The sequence below is a fragment of the Chrysemys picta genome, chromosome 7 (genome assembly GCF_011386835.1).
Source record: "Chrysemys picta bellii isolate R12L10 chromosome 7, ASM1138683v2, whole genome shotgun sequence".
Taxonomy (NCBI): domain Eukaryota; kingdom Metazoa; phylum Chordata; order Testudines; family Emydidae; genus Chrysemys; species Chrysemys picta.
In genome coordinates, this window is record NC_088797.1 from 120,205,659 (window position 1) to 120,227,333 (window position 21,675).

The window sequence follows — 21,675 nt, forward strand, 5'->3', positions numbered from 1 at the left end:
ACAACACTGTCTTGTTACCAGGTAACCTCCAGGTATCAGGAATATATTCGGAATGAACCTTAAGGGGGAAGGCTCCAATATCAAATTGGTCCTTTGACCTACCTCATACCAGAAGTTCTTGATACGTAGAGAAGACAGATTTTACGAAGCAGACAGACAACATGCGAAGAAAATGTTTGAGGTGGCGTTAGGTACATGCTATTATTATTTTTTATAGTACCCCTTTCCCCTGCCTCTTGTAATCTCTCCACATGCCCCAGATTTCTCCATCCACCCCGACATCCCCCCAAACAGCCAGTCTCATAATGAGACAAAACAGCCAATCAGATGGTACCAATGATGATGAAAGTCTCTGATGGGTGGGTAGAGCCTATATGCCCCTGCTACCTCTAGTAGCTTGAATGTAGACATGCTTTGTATTCCCATAGCACCTTCTACCCTGCAGTCTCAAAGAACAGCCTCACCCGCAACCCTGAGGGGTAGGTAACTATTATCACCATTTTGCAGGTGGGGAATCTAACAGAGAGGTGAAGTCTCAGGCACAGGAAGTCTAAGGCTCAGCGTGATCAGAACCCACATTTCCTGCCTCCCAGGCCTGGGCTTTAGCCATGGACCACTCTTCCTCTCCCTCAGGGAATCTCAGCTGTAGAGAGTGGACCTTGGAAAGACTTCCCCTTTAACATTTACTCCCCCTGATTGAACCAGTCAGTGGGTGTGAAGCTGGGAAATTCGGAGACCAGGCAAGAGAACTCACCCTCTCCAACTAATCCTTCCTTATTCACATCCACAGAACACAATGGAAGAGGAAAAGAAGGACTTCCCCTGCCCAAGAAGGGGGGGAAACCAGTCACAGGACATCTCCTCCTACTTTCAGTATGGAAGCACAAGAGAAAAGTGAGGGGGACAGGAGGGAGCCTGACTGCCCCATTCCCCAGCCCACCCCAGCCCACCCATCTGACAAAGCCCATGGTTACAGCGTTAAATGACTGGGACTCTTTCCTATAACACCCCTCTCACATGTAGGAATATGTCAGCAATACAGGACCTGATCCTGTAACTTATTGCGTGCATGGGGTTAGTCACGTAAGGGCTGCAGGACTGGACCCCGGCTGTTTTCAGTTTGGTTTGAGGCATTGGTGTGGTTCCTTTATTTTGCGATTAGCAGGTGCTCAAAGTGAGAAGAGAGAAGCGGGTTGGATTCTTGTAAAGGGAAGTGGTTGAGCAAGCCAAAAACCACCCTGGTTTAGGTAGGAAACTCCCCTCCCCCATTCTGCCTCCCTCTTGTACCTTCCATCATTACCTCCTGCTGCTGTATTGTCTCTCCCCTCCTCCCCCTTGTTAATCTCTCTGGCTATTTCTTCCATTGTTCTGGGCTTTTTTATCAGCCCTCTCGGAGCAACTGGTCTCTTTCCTTTTATTTTGGACTATTTCCTTTAAATTATTTTATTCTTTCCCCCACAATCCAAGACTCTTTGTTTCTGCTTGTTCTTGGGAAACAATGAGAAACTTTTCCTTTGTATGTCAGACGCGCTGGCACTTGGCTCCTGCTAGAGAAAAGGGTCAGAACAAAGCTTAACTGTAAATACAGGTAAAAGCTCCCACATGTGCAGTATCCAGGGTACACTATTCAAGAATAAAATGCTGCCTCTTAAAAGACCCAGCGTGCCTTTATTAAGAATATAATTAAAAAACCGCTTTAAAAAGGCTTAGTCAAATAAATAAACATTGCTCCTTTGAGCGCTACCTATTTTAAAGGGAAGAGATACGTGATCAGCCAGGTTTCCATGACCACATGTTGTGTTTATTAGTATAATCATAGCGCATAAAGGCCCTATTGTGTTAGGTGCTGTACGTGCCCCTTGTAAGAGAATCTTTGCCTCAAAGAGCTTACAGTCTACATAGATGATACTGACAAAGGATGAGAGAAAGGAAGTGCTGTTAGCTGCATTTGAGAGATGGGGAACTGAAGCACAGAGAGTTTAAGTGACTTGTCTGTGGTTACACATGGAAATCTATGAGAGCTGGGAGCTGGACCAGTGCATTAACCGCAAAATCATCCTTCCCAAAGCAAAGTCCTTAAGCTGGCCCCAGTTCGTGAAGCTAAATTTCAAATGTGAGAGAGACTCAAAATGAGGGACAAAACCACCGAGCAGATAGCTTGACATTTCTTTAAAGGCATATGAAGTTTTCCATAATCTTCCTTTCTAAATTCAAAATTGCTGATGTCAAACACAGAGCAGCAAGCAGTGAGATAGCAGGTTTGTGTCAGTGATGCTGGTAAACTGAAGTCTAGAAATGAAGGTAAATACATACCTGGGATTGAGGGATGGTTGGAAGACAACAAAAATAAGATTGGAGAGTTAAGGACCCAGAGATTTGACAACTCTAATTCTCAGTGTTCATAATCCTAATAAAACAGCAAATAATGAATTAATAATCCCTGCATTATAATCTATCTCAGTCTGAATATAGTAACATTGTCAAGATCTGATTTTTTTTTATTGCTATATGCAATCAAAGATATATGCTCTGCATTCCATTACAATCTCTCACCTTGCTTAATGGCACCACCAGTGTGATTCATTGTTGAATCTGACCCTCTTTTCAGAAAGGTGTTGCTAATTTGAAGACTAGTAATTGCAAATGCATTTCTGATAAACTGAGTTCGTTGATCTTTGAGTGCCACATATGTAGATTCCAGCAAATCCACTACCGTAAAAGGAATTATGCAAAACTGGATCCCACAAATTGTAAAATTAGACCCAACTAGCTGACGGAATTGGGGTTTTATTGTAGAATGAGTGTACCAGACTAACACGGCTGCTACTCTGAAACCTGTACCAGACTTGGAATCTATTCCCAGCTCTGCCATTGACGTGCTTGTTGACCTTGAGCAAGTCATAACCATTCTGGGCCTCAGTTTCCCCACCCATTAATGGAGATAACACTCACTTTTCACAGTGCTTTGAGATCTGAGGATTGAAAATGTTTCTGATAACACAGATAGGGCTTGATTTTTCAGAGGTGATGAGCACCTGCAGCTTCCACTGAGTCTAGTTTGATGAGCCAGTGGTTTTATGCACCATAGGCCTGATTGTCATCTTGCTTATACTCACATAACTCCATTGAGAGTAACTGTGGAGTAACTCCTGATTTACACCCGTAGGAATGGAGAATCAGGCCACCTGCTCTTTTCTCTATTACACCTGCTGGTAATTACTTCCACCTTTAAAGTGGCTTTAAATTGAGAACAACTTTTATAATCAATCATTCCAAATATATTTAACAGTCAGACTAACTCCTGGGCCAGGGGCTCTCATACTTCACAGAGCATGAACCCTCATCATTCATGTTAATGGAGTATCTTCTGAACATCTCCCCTGCCAATCATGAGTGCATATCTCACCTGTCTTCCTATTTCTGATCCCATAACATCCCTGGTGCAACTACAGCAATTGCGTAGGTGGAGAAGTATTTGTATATTTTAGCTGTCTTCATTGTGGTATAAAGCCCTTTTGTTTTTCTCATTGACTTTTCAAATCCTATCTATTCTTTTCCTCTCTCTGCCCCTACTCCACAGCACATGTTTCTCTGCCACTTGTTCCCAATCTCTTCCCTTTCTCCTGGATGTATTTCCCAGTAGCTTAGTCCTCCTCTTCCCCCAGCTCCCCGTCTCCCGTACTCACCCGCCTGGTCTGCTTTATTCATACTTCCCTGGACATACAGCCTGGCCATCTCTTTCTAGTCTTCCATGAACATTTGTCCACAGTCCCTGTGAGTAGTCTTTGCTTCCTCTCTATAGTATAGGGAGTTGGCAGATGACATTAGTATAGTTTTACATGTTCTGTTTGACTGACTGCATAGGCAATTAGATCTTGGAGAAATGATAGTATGGTGCAAGTTAGTGGGGGATTGGGGTTTTTTTTTTTTTGTTGTGCTTTCTTTTAAGCAGAAATTAAGCAGACACTAAAGCTGCTTCTCTGTGCCTTGGTCTTTCTGACTCAATTGCTTCATCAGTGCCAAGCTGTTGTCTACAGAATATAATCATGCAAGTGTAAAAGCATTTCGTTCCAAATAATCTCAAACACACATTTCTCATGAAGGGAAAGAAACTTATAACAGAGTAGAAAATAATGTACATTCCTTAGCTTTCCTCATTTCTCCAAGGCTCCCACCTACTTAACCCCAGGTAAACTTTGTATCAGCTTATGACATCCGGTGAAAGTACACTACAGCTTATTAAAATTTAAAGCCATTGCTCCCAGGGAAAACACTGAAAGCTATTTTATGGATTAGCCAGTGGGCAGGATGAGGCTTGTACTTTGTATCTTTTTGGTAATATAGCCTGTTAGAACATCTTTATAAAATAAAAGTCATCCCCTCTGTGCAGTTTCAGCTAGTTATATTTTTACACTTTGTGCTCTAACTGCCGTGTGGTGCTAAGAAGTTTTGCATTCCACTCCAGAAGTGGCTACATTTCATTGATGGGTGAGGTAATCAGAGTTTATGTAAAGCACTTAGAGATCCTTTAGACGAATGTGAATGTGCAAAGATAATAAAAGTAACTTACAATTTAAAAGAGGATGAAGGGTAATTTAAAATTTGAAGGGTAACTTCTTAGGCATGTGTTTCGTTCACATATGTACTGTGGGAATAGAGGTCACGACTAAGGGCTTGTCTATACAGAAATGTTTGACCAGTTATACTGGTGTAGTTAAATCAATATAGTTATACTAGAATAACTCCCCATGTGAACACTCTGACTCCAGCATAAAACTAACTTTTTTCAGTTTAGGTTACACACCTTTCCCAAGCAACATAAGTGAATTAAAAATAAATAAATAAATAGGCACTCCTATACCAGAATAAGAGGGGAGTTATTCTGGTATAACTATACTGGTTTAAGTTCACACTATCTGCAGCATGTATTGGTATAACTCTTCTCCGGTAGACAAGCCCTTAAAAACCCACTTCTCTATTTCCCTAACTTCAAGTATGTCGTATGCAACTTCTCTGCCTATAATTGAGGGTTTGGGAGGGGAAGGGAAATAAGGTGTCCCAAACTTAACAGGAATTTCCAGATTTATTAAGAAATTTGCAGTCATAAAAAAAAACCGCTTGAGTTTCTCAAATTCCATCTGGGAAATACCCCAGCCTATGTAACAATGCTGAAGCGCAACCACAAGTTCTACAGAAAAGGAATGGTGTGTAGCCCTGGGCAAATATTCATAATGAACAATTAATTTAGCTTTTGCTTTCTGGTTCCACGTTATCTGCAAACACATGAAATTCCTATAAATCTGGCATCTTATATAGCAGCAGTGTCTAGAGAAGGCAGCTAGACTTGCTCCTCCTTCTCATTCTAAACTGCTTTCATCACAGGCCTTGAGGTCCTGTAGAACCAGAAACATATTTTATACAAATATTTCAGCCTAGGGATTGTTCGCAAATTATGGGCATCTACTGTCACTATTATTCATCATTTGTGAGCGGGGAGGGAAATCACATGGTATCGTTTCTGCTCCCCGATTGGATGTCTGAAGGTTTATAAGTGTGTCTGGGGACGAAAGCTTCTGGCACAAATAACAAGTGCTGGTGTCAATGCACCAGTCCCGTCAGTGGCCTGAGAATATGGGCACTAGGCTGTTGGGATACTAAGACCACTGCCTGTCATGCTGACAAGTATTGTCTCGTTTCCTTTGCGCGTGCACGCACACACACACACACACCTCAGGGTCTGTCCATCTCCATCTGCTGTCTCTTGTCTTATACTTTGATCATAATCTCTTTGGGGCAGGGACTATCTTTTTGTTCCGTGTTTGTACAGCATCTAGCACGATGGGATCCTGGCACAGGACTGGGACTTCTAAATGCTACGCTAATACCAATAATATTCGTGCAATGAATGGCCATTCTCCCAACATTTGTATGAACAAAAATCTATTCACAAGGAAAAGGGAACCAAAAAAGCAGTGGGAACACAGCTTAACCAGGAAGCGATTCAGCATTTGCCAAAATGTTTATTAAAGATTTCCCCTATTAGTCCCTCTTCTCTAACACTGCCTCACTTGAATATATCATCCTCCAAGCACAGCAAGTTGGTATTGTAGCTAACATGTTTCATAGCTTGTAAATCACAGCTGATTTCAGATGTTCAGTTTGCACTTCACACAAGGGCATTTGTATGCTCTTTGCACCACAGGCATTTCCAAATGATATGCTCTATCTGACCCTGCCTTAGAGCCGGATGCAGGGTGGGAGCTAGAAACACAGTCTGGGATGTGGGGGTGAAGAGATACTCTGTAGTCCACCATTCCCAAGGCGCTACTCACTCAGAAGTGTGTGTCACAAATGTGCCTATTTCCTTTCCTGCAGCCCACGGGATTCTCGCAGAAGCCACCATAAGAACCACAGCCCTAACAGAGACCAGTACCAGGAATATTTTAAAGGAGCAGCAACCCTGATAGGCTCAACCTAACAGCCTCCTTTCAGAACAGCCTTACCTTCTTTTGAAGAAGATCACACAAAGTCTGCCCCCCGCCACACACACACCACTTCTTCACCACTTGGGTCTTCAGCAATGCTGTGTGTGGATTACTAAACAACCAACTGATGTCCCCCACACACACACTGAAGTTTCTGAAATCCTTACAGTACATCCACTGGCAAGAAAAAAAATGTCCTTTTGAACTGATCTGGACACGCCAACTGGAACCTCAGAAACTGTAGATGTCAAAAAGTGGCTTTGGCTTTTGAAAACATCAGCTGAGGAAGGTCTATGCGCGAGAACTTTGGCATTGCACAACCCCACACAGCTTGTGTCCACAAATCACAGTTGTTGTGAGCTGATTTTCACATTTATTTTATTTATTAACAAAATCAAACTGGCTACCTACACACTGCACAAAGCCTGCCTATCAAAAATATACCTGTAATACTGTTCTAGCCCATTCTCCCTTCCCCTTGCTGTGTTTAGTATTGCACTTAGCTTGTAAATGTTTGGACAAGGGATTGTCTCCTCTATATGTTTACAATACCTACACAATATCGCTCTCGCCTGTCTGGGGCTTCTAGATGCTATCGTAACACAAATACATAATTATAGCTGCTAGGGTGGTGCACTGGTAGCCACCGAGCATTACCAGTAGATCACAGATTTCTCACCATGAAACAACTTTACTTAGCGTAACTCATCTGAAAACAAGTTTCCTTTGAAGGCAGTGAGTAGTGTACAGCAAATGGAGTTTTCTGTCATTTCCCTCTTTCCATTTCTTTCTTTTAGTGGACAAAGGGGATGAAAAGATCCAATGCAAAAACGCACTGACAATGGACAGTGACCCATAGAATTATGGCTAGACATGCAGAATAATCATAAATGTTACATGATTTATTGACCACTCCTCCTTGTCATAAGCTAGGCACAAAGCTTTTGTATTTGCATTTCCCTCCCGCATTTACTGATTCTATATATGAAGAGGAGAGAAACACACATCTTGCAGGGATACTGCATAGGAAATACCTGTATATTTTAGGATCTAAAGAAACTGACATTGTCCCAGAGCAGTTCCCAAATTTGGGTTCAGTATTTGCTTCAATCCTTACCGATTGGCAAACTGTATTTAGGCAGAGTAAATCTGAAGTGGTTAAAAACAGGTCTGGTAAACATGGTTCTTATCAAACTGTCTGTACTGGGCTAGCTTGATTATCACTTCAAAAGTTTTTTTTCTCTTAATTAATTGGCCTCTCAGAGTTGGTAAGACAACTCCCACCTGTTTATGCTCTCTGTATGTGTGTATATATATCTCCTCAATATATGTTCCATTCTATATGCATCCAAAGAAGTGGGCTGTAGTCCACGAAAGCTTATGCTCTAATAAATTTGTTAGTCTCTAAGGTGCCACAAGTACTCCTGTTCTTCTTTTTATGGTTCTGTAGTCACCCAGAGCTGGAGCCAGGTGAGCTAAATCTTCCCCCATAACCAGGCCTTACATTCAACCAGAGCTTTCCAGCACGGAGACCTGGCATGCCCGGTGGGACTGAAACCCTGAGCCCTGAATGGGGGTGTGGGGATAAATGGGGGACTCCAGGAAATACTGTGAGAATTAAAGCCTTGGCCATAACAGATTATACACCAGGTTTTGCTCAGGGCATAGCGACAATATCTTTGGGATAGGAAAGAAACTCCAGTCCAAGATTTCACTCTGATTGACATTAGGTTATCCTAATGGATTATGCAAAGGGAAGAGACTGAGGAAGTGCTACATCTGTCTGAGGATGAAGCAGACTCACTTAGCTTACATCCTACCTAGACAAATCAGCCTATTATTATCCCCCAGGGCAAATGCTTCTTTAAGCAAACAGTTGGGGTTCCCAAGCAAGAGCTAGAGAGTTCTGCAGACACTTGGTGCTTAAAGTGGTCTCGGCAGCCTGCAGCCCATCTGCACTCGCTTTCTCAACATTGCTAACACCTAGGGCTTGTCTAATCGAGGACAATAGGTGCATTTAAAAGGGCAGAGAGAGCAAGATGTATTTTAACATGTTAGTTGGTTATCTGGTAGCCTAAGCTCCCCACTAGGGTTCACCTTGACCAGTTCACATGTTAAAATGCTATTTACTCTGTCTACACTGAAGTGTTAAACCATGGTAGTTAAAACATATTAGCTGCTGTGTTTTAAGAATACACTTTTTACCCTAATCTAGACAGTGCCCGAGCTCTGATACTAGGAAAGTGCTCAGCACGCACCTGGCAGGATTGGTTCTTAACAATACAGCATGGTACTTCCCAACAGAAAGCCCAGTCACATGATACAGGGTCAGACAAAGAAACCAACTTTACCCTCTGAAAAGGGTAGGAAAATCAAGAAGAGGCCTGAGGCAAGTAGACCCTACTCCCGCATGCTGGTGCCCTATGGAGTTCAGTGCAATCAGGCTGTTTTAAAGGAGTATATTTGCTGCAAATGTGTCTTTCTGGCTCCATCAGGAGGGAAGTGCATTGGGACAGGGTGAAATGGGAGGTCTATCGACCTCTGCTCTGGCCCTCTTGGTTCCCTTTAATCAGCACTATGACAACTCTGGCTGTGCCAAACAAACGAAGTGAGCTAGAGAGAGACACATTTTATATTAATTTGACATTTAAATGAAAACCATCATGCTTTTCAAATGAACCCCATACTAAACAACAGTGAAGGTGAAGTCAGACATCTTTAAAAGCTATCTGTGGCTTCCCGCTTTTGAAACTGGAAATCTATTATATCTGCTCTCAAGCCTCATCTCAAGAAATCTCCAGGCCCATCAGACTTCATAAACTAACACCTGGTATCCAGCCTCCCAATTCCTGAGCAAGGTAATGAAGAAAGTGACCAAACACCTATGCAAAGAAGTGCCCTATAGAGGCAGAGAAGGATGCCCATAACTGTACACATGGACCTGTCTGTAGCATTCAATAGTACTGCTCAGAGCATGGTGCTATCCTCTCTCAGACGTGTTACTGGATCAATGAAAAGCACTGAACTGGTGCCAGTGGAAGGATGGATGGATGGCCCTAGAGAGTGCTGATGGGCAATTTGTTCTTCCACCTCCAGACATCAGCACCTGGCTGGAGCTAAACCAGAGCAAAAGCAGAGGTGAATGGGAAGCGGGAAAATGGTTAGCTACTACCATCATCTCTTCCATTAAAGATTGTGAGGCGCTAAGTTATTACTGTGATGGAGACCATGTAAGTATCTTCGATAGAGTCTCAAAATAGCTACAGCTGTGAAAAATACCTTCCTCCAACTATGACTGGCTAGAAAACTGCCTCATCCTATCAGGCTGATCCATGCATTAGCAACCATACTACAATGCACTATATCAAGGCATGAGCACAAAGACCTCCAGAACGGCTTAAATTAGACCAGAATGCATCAGTCATAATTTTTCCACAACAGGCAACTTTATCCATTTATTCAGCTTCCGTTCTTTGCCCGAGTCTTGGGCTAGCAATTCACTGCCTGAATAGAAGACAGTTATCCAGTCCAGTGACTACCGATAGCATGTTTAGAATACATGCTCATTGCCTTGTGCTTTAGCTGTCAGTATATATCAAATCAGTTTGGACACACTATGAGAAGTTGTGCTACAGTACACTGAGCCCTGTCACGCTGAATGCCATGTGGAGACCTATCAAGGGAGGCAGGATGCAGTCTGACATGCTGAGCCCAACGCAGAAAGAAGTGGATGCACATCCAGAAATAAATCCTTATTCTAGTGGACACTAGTTTACTAAAGGCAAGTACCTTACTGCAAATAATTCATTCACTCACTCACTGATGGATGGGCAGCGTGTGCATCCATTCAGCATTTATTTGGGCACGATGAAAGTGGTTATCATGAGATTTGAATCAGACACATGGGATTATGAGATGCATTTTATTGCAGTGGCACATAATTCTATCCTGTTAATTCTTTACCTGAGCACAGTTCAATGGGAAACAAAGCCCATTAGCAAACAGAGATTAGGTGTTGATATTTGCTTGCTGTTCAATGGAATGGCTCCAGCAGCATGCAAAGAAGCAGCCACAGCGACATCTGCATACGGGCGGTCTCCCGTTTCTCAGGTTAGGCATCACCATAGCTACAGTGCTTAGGGTGTGAATACACCCTTGAGTGCCAGAGTTAAACCAACCTAACTCCTGCTGTAGATGCATCTCGGTCGACAAAAGAATTCTTCCTTCGACCTAGCTTCCACCGCTTCGGGAGGTGATGGAAAAGCCCCTTCCTTCGTTGTAGGAAGTATCTACATTACGCTATTACAACAGCATAGCTGCAGTGTTGTTGCTGTGCTGGAGCAGAGCCCATAGTGTAGACATGCCCTCAGCTTTGTTTCTTCTCTTCCACGCAGGGTATAGCAGAGTTCAAGTAAAGCAGAAGGATGCTGGGTTTGTTTCCAGTTACAGTAATCTTCTAACTCCGTGATGATTAATTGTAAAACTGTTTTACCGGAACCCATACATAACAAGGCATCTGTACAAGGTATTGGGCTTAATACAGGAATAAGAGGACAAAATTATACCCTAGGTGTCTATTAACATGATTTTAAAACACTGATGCAACATGGCTTGGTCATATCCATATATGTCCGCCAAGCCATGCTGTAAACTAGCACTGTTTGAATTGGGAATAAACGGTGTTTAAAACACTAACAAATGGTCTTTTGACCATTGTGAACCAGACAAGAACAAGACAGGGCTTGTCCCCACCAGAGCAATGTACATTCTAGTGTGCACTAGTGTGTTGCGTACGAACTGGCCCATATGGACACTGCTGAGTGCACTAAAAGTTCCCTAGTGTGAGGTAATATAGTACTGTTTGAAATGGGACTACATTAGTATGCACCAGGGAACTTTTAGTGCATGCCAATAAGGTCCATGTGCACTACTTGTATAACGTGCTAGTGCACCATGGAATTTCACACTTCTAATGTTCACTAACACACTGTGCAGACAAGCCCTAAGCAGCATATCCTTGGACCTGCGTTCTCAGGGGAAAGTCGTTCTTTTTAACAGCTCTAGCTGTATAACAGTGCACAAGGGCTATTGCCACCCCAGAGTTCCAATCACAAGCGAATGCTGTATTTTTAAGACAAAAATCACACCATTCAAATAACTGAGCATGTGATAGACGTGAAATAAAGAGTGTTGCAGTAATTGGCTTTTACATTGCAGCCAGAGATCTCAAAGTTCTTTACAAAGAAAGGCTGGGACCATATGTCCCCATTTTTCAGATGGGGAAACTGAGCCCCAGAAAATGGAAGTGCCTTGCCCAAGGTTACCCAGCATGTCCAATGGCTGAGCTGGGATCTCCCCCGCCCCTGACTCCCAGGCCAGTGCCCTAATCTAAACCTAATCCTCTGCAGCTGTTTAACGTACTCGCTTTTTTCTATCAGACAGCTGGGCTTTCTCGCCTTTATATCAAAATTGACACGTGTTAGCAGCAGTGCAAGTAGGGTGGTCCAGGCCGGTATGCCGTACCAGCAAGATATTTATAGCTGGTACAGTGTACCGGAAAGACACAGGACAGGAGAAGCAGAATGTAGGGCCGATGGGCGGCCCCATGCTGGCAGCTCCTCCGGCGCAGCTGTACCGCCCCCAATCCCACCCTACAGCCCAGTCCTCCAGCGGGGCTGCTGCTGTACAGAGGGAAGACACCCTACGTGAAAGGGCTGAGGGCAGACCCACGACTTACCTGTGCCAGGCGGTAACTGTGTTCCCTTCAGTCTGTTGTATTTGTACATACACAGGCCCTTAGAATCTCAGCACTAGACCACCAGTCACGGGTGCTGCACGGGCAGGAGGACCCAGGTTCAGTAGAGAGCTGCGTGGGGAAGCATACAAGGTACTTACTTACGTCATGCCTAGCTGTAGTCATTTAACAGCTGGCTGGTCTTAAAAACAACACCTAGAAGTACAGTTTAACACCTGTGGTTCCAAGAGACTCTAGGATGCTGAAAGCATCCCCATTCTTCCGGCTTTCAGACTGCCTTGACCGTGCAATTTCTTAAACCTAGCCTTATCTCCCTTGAATCTGACGTAAAGGTTTGGAGAGAGTGAGCCACAAGAAGCCACTTTCTGTCTAACGGCAGAGATAAAATCTGGACCAAGGAGGAAGTTTGCTGTTTTGTTCTGTAGATATACTCAGGGATTCTTCAAATAGGGGGAGGGATAGCACAGTGGTTTGAGCATTGGCCTGCTAAACCCAGGGTTGTGAGTTCAAGTAAAAATCTGTCTGGGGATTAGTCCTCCCTTGAGCAGCAGGTTGGACTAGATGACCTCCTGAGGTCCCTTCCAACCCTGATATTCTATGAATTAAACTGTTTTTCATCAAAAAACGTCAATCCGTTGAAACCAAAACTTTTCACAGGAACACATCAGGGGAAGGTTTCTCATGTCCAGGGGTGGAATTTTGGGTCAAAGAGTGTGCACACCCCAGAACAGTTATATGGTTCAGGCCCTCCCTATGATGTGGGAGAGCCAGGCTTAAGTCCAGAGGCAGGCAGACAGAACAGGGATTTGAGAGCCCGGGTTATTCAGGGTGTCTTGTTCTCTCTCTTGTTTTCCACAAAAGGTTTCTAGTTCATCTGATGAAGAACGGGAGAATTTCTGAAATGGTTGGAAGTTTTCATGGGATGGGAAAACTGTTTCACACCTGGCTCTATTGTAAATGTTTTAGAGGATCTAGTTCTTGTGAAAGGCCCTGGGTTGACAGCCCTGGAGTGAAATCCTCTCTACATGGAACACGTACAGCACACCAGCAATAGCTTACAGTTTCCAGTCTAAACAAGAGAGAACACTGCTAGGGCTAAGAAGTTAGTTCCGTCTTCAGGTTTATTCTGCCCTTTGCCTCTCTGTTGAGACTGCCAATAAGGTTGTTCATTATAGTAACATTTTTTGTAACATGAAGATCGGCCCATTGGGATCTGGACTAAGACCCACCAAACCCATTTCACATGGGCCACCAAGAAGCCACCAGGCCGTGATTTTCAATCACTATCAACCTGAGCTGGATCCATCTTCCATTCCCAGTCCAGCTCCCTTTGCTAGTTTATATTGGTGTCCATGTCAGGGTCTGAGTTAAAATTATTCAGCAATCCTTTCCTTACTGGTGAGAAACCCTTAGACCATTCTTATATCAAAAGGAAAACCAATCACTGTGTGAAGCCAGTCATATATGGGGAAAAGAATTTTATGCTTACATTTCAGATGGATATTTTCCACCTTTAAATGACTGCATTTCCGTGGTCAGGCATACACTGACATACTGGACTAATTTGCCTTGATTAACACCCTCTGCAAAAGACTCAAAGTTACTAGGGCTAAATTAAGGCAGACTTCAGCACACTATGTGGGTAAATCACAGAGATCTTTTGGGATGAAAAAAAGATTGCTCCTGTTTATAGACTTTAAAATCTGGTGAAGAGCTTGGCTGGGTTATATTGCAAGTCACCTTGCGATCTAGACTGATGGGAAAAGCACTACCCACATTGAACTGGTCATCAACAAAAGTACACAACACCAGCACAACGCCCATTGCACTATGTGCAGAGCGTACAAACACAGCAACTAATTGGCTTCTCCAATCAGGAGCCAACCTTTGACTTCTCCCAGCCATGCGCCAATGTGAGGGAAACTCAGTTCTGAGACACAACAATGTGTGGTCTCCCCATGCCAGGGGCTTTGATCAGATTTCCTTATTTAGCAAAACTACGACTGATGCTTTGAATTCACGTAGGCAAATACAAGAAGAATTTGAACGATGGGATTGCAGCCATAGTGGCCAGCCAGATCTTAATACCGAGAATGTCTCATGAACGACCCCCGCTCCCATTCCCATTTGCACAGAGCAGCTCCCCGACCGTTTGCAATCACATCACATCCCTGTAACAGCTACAGCAACTGCTTAGAATGTAAAAATTATTAGGAAAGTACTCCCTGTATTTTAGCACCTTTTACTACAATTTAATTGCTGGAAACAAGGGAGAGTCATCCCCATGAGCCCAGTCAACTTCCCATGGATCCCACCACGCACAAGGTGGGGTCCATGCACCATGCTTTGAGAACCACAGAACCAGAATATTTCAAATGGCAAGAGAGTAATGCCCCAACAAAATAAGAAAAATGTAGCACGATCATGAACCTGATCGTCCATTCCTTGCCCACTAAAAATTCCCATTGCCTTCCATGGAAGGTTTGGGCAGGCAAGATCAGGCCCACAGCAGGCGATGGTATCAATTTTTCAGGGCCATGGGCTTGGGAAGAGGTGCATAATTGAGGCAGAGTGTCGTCCCTCCCCCCGACTGTATTCCGTACCACCACATAGTGCCACAAGGCCTCCTCGTTCTTTTTGCTGATACAGACTAACACAGCTACCACTCTGAAAATAGTCTAGATGGTTACCGTTCGCTATTAGTCCCAAGTAGGGCTGAAATCCTGCCAGCAAATTCTTGGTGAAGGGTCCCTGGCGTTGGATTTCCTTTTGCCATCCTGCAGGAACCATGTTTTGTGACTTTCAAACCAAGCTGCAAGGCTCATCTATACTACGTTCCCATTATTTGGGCAGTAAGCTGGGGGTGTGGGAAAGGGAAATTAGTCAGCACGGAGGATTAATCGGGCTCGGTGCCAACCACCAGCAGCGCTTTTGTCATTTTTAATTGCGTGATGCACCCACATGTCAAACTGCTGGTGCGGTGATTTCATTATATACACATACGCGCGTATACCACATAGATATCTTGGCCCTGATTTGCAGAGGTGCTGAGTGCCTGCAGCAGAGCTGACTTCAGCTGGAACTGAAAGTGATCAGCATCTTAAACTATACCTGTTCTTATCATACAGATCTATACGTAGGCAGCGCTACAGTCATTAGGTCACTTTCTTACCCCAAGATTCTATTTTTGTTACAAATAGATCCTTTAGATTAAGTGGTTAATGACAGTGGTGTTTGATATACACAAATACACTGTTAGAAGACACACAGGGACACAGCAAGAAACAAATCCTGCTCCCTTAATCTCATTTGTAGTCACACTGAAATCAGTGGGACTGTTTAGACAAACAGTCTTTGGCTCTGTGTCTGTGTATATTTATAATGCCCACATTCCTACACACAGTAATATGCCATACATCATTAGTTTAGTTTTCAGTGAGTAGGCCTTTAACCCCCTTCATCTTCATTCTTCAACAGGAAATGCAGGACTGCTTTCACAGCCTGGATTTTGCTCCTGTTTCCAGCAATGAAAGCTATGGTAACCAAGTCAGTGCTGAGCTAGACAAGACATTCTCGGGTGACCAGTCTAATCCATGTGACATCATGAAGGTGTAGTAGGAGGAAGCTCTGCATGTTGTTTACCTACTTGGTTCTCAGTCATAGTGCAAACTGCTCTAGAGCAAACAAGTGTTTTAAACATTTGCCTCTCAACATCAAAGACATGAAGGAAGAAAATAACTTGATTGGATTTCCCTACAGTCAACAGGAACCCTTCCCTCTCAGCTGCCTCCCTTTATATGTTAATCCAGCCCTCATTTTCTATCCCAGTCACCCTGCAGCCTCCTGGATCAGATAAAAGCCACACCATTTGCTGCAGTAGTTAATTATCCATAGCCCCAAGAAACTAAAAATACAAAGGAGCCCCATTTTCCTTTTCAGCCATCATTTCTGCATGGAGAGTCAAGTCCAGGGTAATCCTTCACTTTGGTCTTTCTCCCTTATCTGTGTTTCCATTAATGTCAATTCCCCCCTGCCCCCCACTTATCTTTGATAAATTTAGATAGACAACTATAAGTGACAGATTGCTTTTAAGGCTGGTTATGTGGAACGCCCAGAGACAGTACTGGTCCATCAGGGATGGAACAAGGTGGAAATGGCATGGATCAGAGAAGGGAGTTGTAGAGCATAGCAGATGTTGCTCTCCTCCCCACAGTTATATACAGAGCTGGGGGGTTTTTTGGCCCCATCTCAGCTAGGTGAAATTTCTCAAGAGCACGTCTGTCTGCCATCTACAGAACCAGCTACCTGCTGCTGGACTGGGTCCCTCTGTGTATGTGTTTTAAAGCTACCCACCCTAACACAGAACAAAGAACAAGTATTCAGTTCATTAGGAGGTGTGAATAAGGTCTGACCCAGCACCTTACCGATAGAGCAGAATGCAGAGGAACCAAGTCCAGGTTGTGATCTTGAGCTCTCATTCCCAGGCAAAAGAGGTGTGGGAGGGAGAGATCTCAGGCGCTTGCATTGCTCTCTGCAATATTTGGTTTGGCAGAGCAAGAAGCATTCTTGACTGCCCCCTTCAGAATCTATGTCCTTGGCCTGAAGGACAGTTGGCCAGATATGGGGTTAGGAGCAATGGAAAAACAAATCCTTGGAACTTGCGGAACTCGGTATGTAAACAAAAGTTTGGAATAAGAGTGAAACTACTGGCTGCCTTTCAAACTCTGCATCTAAAGTGAATAACAAAACAAGCCAACAAGCTACTGTGAATACTTGGTTTCTAGGCAGTTGTGTGTACAAACTAATAGAGTATTGAGAGCCACTCCAGGAGAGATTGATGCTAATTTAGGTCAGGGCTGTGGAAACTCCGCAGGGTTCAGTTAATGAAAGGCTTTGTGGTTTGAACCCTACAGTTCGCTTTGCAGCAAGTGGAAGTGAATTAACACTTGCTGATTTCAGTTTGACAAATGAGAACCTCCCAGGGGATACCCCACACGGAGTACCCTTCCTCAGTAAGGGATGTGTCTATACAGGTAGGGCCACTTTCCTCCCAACAGACCCTGTTCCAAAGAAATCTAGGCTAAGAAGGTGTGTCCCCGAGGCCCGATGATTGACGGGCCGAGAGCCCAACATCGGAATAGACTTGAGGCACCCATGTAATAGGGGGCCTGCCTTTGGGCTGCCTGCACCCCTTGATTGGTGGAATTGTCTCTCGGATGTTACGAGCCACTCAGAGAACAGCGTTCGCCGGAACATCTTGTGGCATACTCACGACATGTCTGAAAAGCATAAGACGCCGTCTGCGGATAATGGCCCCAGTAGTCTGTAGACTGGAGCGACCATAAACATCTGCTTTACAAATGAAGTCATTCCACTATATGCCCAATATACAACGTTGGCATTTTATGTGGAAAGCCTCCAGCTTTGCCCACTCTGAGTGGCGCAGTCCCAATGTTTCGCAACCGTACAGCAGTACAGCCTGGGTTACGGGAGGCTTAGCCTCCCCTGGCCTATAATATCCGCTGCCCATGCAGCCCAGTTTCCCTCAGGTTGCAGCCGGGAGGAGTATGCATCACCTCACTGCCAGAATGCCCGCTGACCACAGGCTAAGAAACGTCAAGGCCCTGGTTCCCTCCTTTTGGCAGCTAAATGTGCTGCTGTCAGCTACAGGCCCCCGCAATGCAAACCATGAGAAAAATGACCTAACAGATTTTCTTGACTCTCTTCCTCTCATTTCTGCCTGCCAGTTTCCTGGGGTTTCTGTACTTTCTCAGAATTGTGGGGGAGAAAAGAAAACAGGCAAGGTACTAGGGCTACGCGGCCTTTCCAAATCAGTATCTGATGGTTTCATTTATTCAGGCCCTGGAAGCTCTGTGACCCTTTTGTGTGGAGGCCCAGCGTGAGTTTTGTGCCATGAAGGCAATGGGGGGAGATGGGGGGTTATAGCATCGAACTGGAACTACAGGAAGCTCTGAGACTTCAGCTCAACATTTCAGGGGTAAGGCCCCAAATGAACCACACCTGCCATGTGCTCTATTCCGTGTTGTAGGCTATAAAGCCGGGCGTGTGAGCTGAAGAGAGAGAACTAGGAACGTTAGCGGGCACTACTAACGTTAGAGGGTACAAAACACATCCCAATTCAGGGCAATGCTTGTTGCATTAACACTAATCGCACTTAGCTCTCCTTTCCCCAAATTGCCACTCACTCACTCCAGGGCTTTTTGGTGCTGGTGGCAGATTTGGCAGGTCACAGTAGGTGACAGTCGTCTCTCTATTCTCTCTTGCTTTGATTACATTTCCCTTTACTGAACTAGCACAGCGGGGTGGGTCCCCTTTAATAACATTTGCCTCTTTTATAGCATTTTTCATCAGTAGATCTCAAAATTCTGTGTACCAAGGAAGTCACTATCATTCCTCTTTTACAGATGGGGAAACTGAGGCACAGAGAGGTGACATGCCCAAGGCCACCCAGCAGGCCAGTGGCAGAGCCGGAAATGGAACCCAGGTCTCCTGAATGTCTGTTAATACTCTATCGACCTGGTGTAGGTGGGCAAACCTCCACTGACATCAATAAATTGCAAGCACTTACACCAGGTCTGAATGTTGCCCAATGGCTATCATTGGCAATGGATATAGATAGACTAGTGCCTGATAAACAAGAGTTTTAAAAATCTTTAAAGCTTCTTAAACGGCAACAATATTCAGAAGGGGAGCTTTATTCTCCATCATGCCCTATAGAGTCTGCATTTATAGTACAGTATGTCTACACGGCAAGCGGAGTGATTGCAGCACAGGTAGACACAGTGTTTGCTGTAAATCTACCTCATATGTGTAACAATAGCATTGAAGATGTGGTGGCATAGCCTTTGGCACAAGCTATCAAACCAGAGTACATACCCAAGGTTCCCGGAGATGCTGGTTCTAGCCCGTGCCACCATGTCTACACTGCTATTGTTTATTATTATTAAAGCTAGCATGGGTGTATGGTTCCCCATGTTGCAATCACACCTTCACCTGCAGTGTAGACATACCCTTAGAGGGCAAATGCAGTGATATATCTCACTACTAAGTGCCTGTCTAGTTACAGCCCACCCCCACACAGTTCTGGGATCTTCTGATCTACCGTCCAGCAAACAGAAAAACTGTTCTCTTACATGTAAAGCTATAGAGAATATAGAATGATAATTCCTAGTCCTGCTTGAGTGAAGGGGACTAGACTAGAAGACCTCTCGGGGTCTCTTCCAGTCCTACAATTCTATCACCAGAACCTGATGATCCAGCATTTTGGTTTAGCCCATTATATGGACAAGGGCAAATGCCCCTTAATCCACACTCCCTAAAGATCCTCAGGTGGAAGGTCCAGCCAGTCAGTCTCTCGCTCTGTCTTCCCACTTCTCCCCCCTCGCCCAGCTGCTCCCTAGGTGTGTTTCATGCTTCTCACCCCTCCAGGATCAGACTAGTCTCTTCCACGGGAGGGGATGCACATCTTCCTTCAAAGAGAGAGCAGCTGCCAAGCGTCCACGTGAGCCCAAACCATTCTGTCAGAAGCTCCTCTAATCTCAGCCCACCTCAGCTGGTGGCCAGCAGCCAACTGCCATTACCAAATCCTAGCGAGATCTTTCAGCAAAGCCAGTGCAGCGTCACCACTTCTGGGGCTTAAAAACAAAACAAAAAAACCCCTATGTTGCATGGCCAGTCTAACAGCAGTTGGCTGATCTGATTTCGGCGTCTGCTAAGACACAGCATGCCTATTTATCATAATCAGCTTACTGCACAAGGACAGTGTTAACTAGGCTTTGCTGGACTAAAGCCTGCCAACTAATTCATAACACCTAACCGATCAGTACAAAGTGCTGATTCCTTGTTTTGTTTAAAAATATTTTATCTGGCATTAAAAAAGGGAACACAAGGAGCAAGGAAAGGGAGAAGGATGGATACTTAAAGTGGTAACGACCTGTGACTGGTACAAACAGTTTCATAATAATATGGTACAAGAAGTAAAAGGACTTGCTGCCCAAGTACCGACGCATTAACACAGCGTAGAGTCCTAACAGAACTGAACACAAAGACCATGTCCGACAAATGCAACCTCTGGAGTTCATGACCCTTTCTAAATACACCAGCAATACCAGCATTCTGCTTAGTTTCAGTTGCAAAACTCTGATCAAATTGCAATTCATGGGCAAAACACATCATTAAACTGGAGTTTAGGCTGTAAATACAGATAAATTACTTAAAGGGAGGAAAATCTTAACACAGATTACACACAAAGTAAGTTTTAGCTTTTACAAATTCTTTTAGAGCCTCTGTGATGCACGGTATATTTGCTTTAAACAGTGGAGATGTTCTCTGTTAAGACTGTCTGTACATAGTACAAGGTCCTCTCAGCCATTCCTCATAGAAATTCTCAGATCATTTGGGACAAAACATCTGTCTGGGATGGTCTAGGTATATTTAATCCTGCATCAGCATGGGCAGACAGACTAGATGACCTTTTGAGTCCCTTCCGGCCCTACGTTTCTATGATTCTGTGATATCACTGGCCAAGATAACAGTTAAGCCATTCCTAAATCCTCCCAGGACGCTTGAAGTATTCACCCTGAAAAACATAATCCAATTTAGTTTCTCTTCACACAACTCTGACCACGGTTATTATCCTCCATTCCTGCCTTGCACATTCTGCTTAATGACCAATAGGTAATGAGAAAAAAATTATGATTGTGTTTATTTGAAGCCCAGCTCTTCATGACACATGGCTTCTCAGATCTTATGTATGCAAGGAGAAAAAAAAAAGTTACTAGGTTAAAATATTCCAGCCAACTGTTGTGCAGCTCCTGTACAAAACCTTGTGTGTGTAACCCACACACCTCCTGGGTGTGGTGTTCTGTCCCATCGAGTGGCACCGAGACCACTTCCTGAGGGATTAATGAGTCTGCTCTACAGTCTTAACTAACAGCTATATGGCTTGAGGCTCATACATTTAGCTCCAAAGGTTCCGGGTTTGATCCTGCCTGTTAACGACTGGGGTCTGTCACTTAGTGTTACGTGTGCATATACAGTCACCCTGATGGTCATTCCAGGTCTGACCATTTGTCCCCAGTGTTGTGTTGTGTTCTGTTCTTCTCAGTAAGGTTTAGAGACCTTGTATATAAGCTATTTCAGTGTTGCTGGCTCTTGTGATTTTATTTCAAGTCTTGCGATATTTAGTTTTCCTTCAAGCCTCCACTCCTGGAGTCATGTGAAAATATCAATTTTCACCTACATACCCTCATGATTGTGGAGGGAAGCTTGAAAAGGTGACCCCCCCAACCCCACCCCAAAAGGCTCAAACGTTGGAAGAAAACAAAAAGAACCTCAACATTTATTTATTTTTAACTCATTAACTTTAAAAACTTTGGGCTTGCAATACTGAAATTATTTCACACCAACATTACA

At 44.1% G+C, this 21,675-nt stretch overlaps 1 protein-coding gene and 1 long non-coding RNA gene across 2 annotated transcripts in view; one reads left to right on the forward strand and one right to left on the reverse strand.

Annotated features, from left to right (window-relative positions):
- The window catches only part of DUSP5 (dual specificity phosphatase 5), a 58,693-nt gene that overhangs the window by 16,825 nt on the left and 20,193 nt on the right, over positions 1-21,675 (reverse strand). The window contains exons 3-4 of the mRNA XM_065553558.1: positions 12,223-12,351; positions 2,314-2,407 (exon numbers count right to left, since the gene is read on the reverse strand). The gene's annotated coding sequence lies outside the window, so the exon portion shown is untranslated. The remainder of the gene's footprint in view (positions 1-2,313; positions 2,408-12,222; positions 12,352-21,675) is intronic.
- Positions 54-4,579, forward strand: LOC135972910 (uncharacterized). Its single transcript, XR_010589524.1, has 2 exons — positions 54-191; positions 791-4,579. It is a non-coding gene; the product is annotated as an uncharacterized LOC135972910 (long non-coding RNA).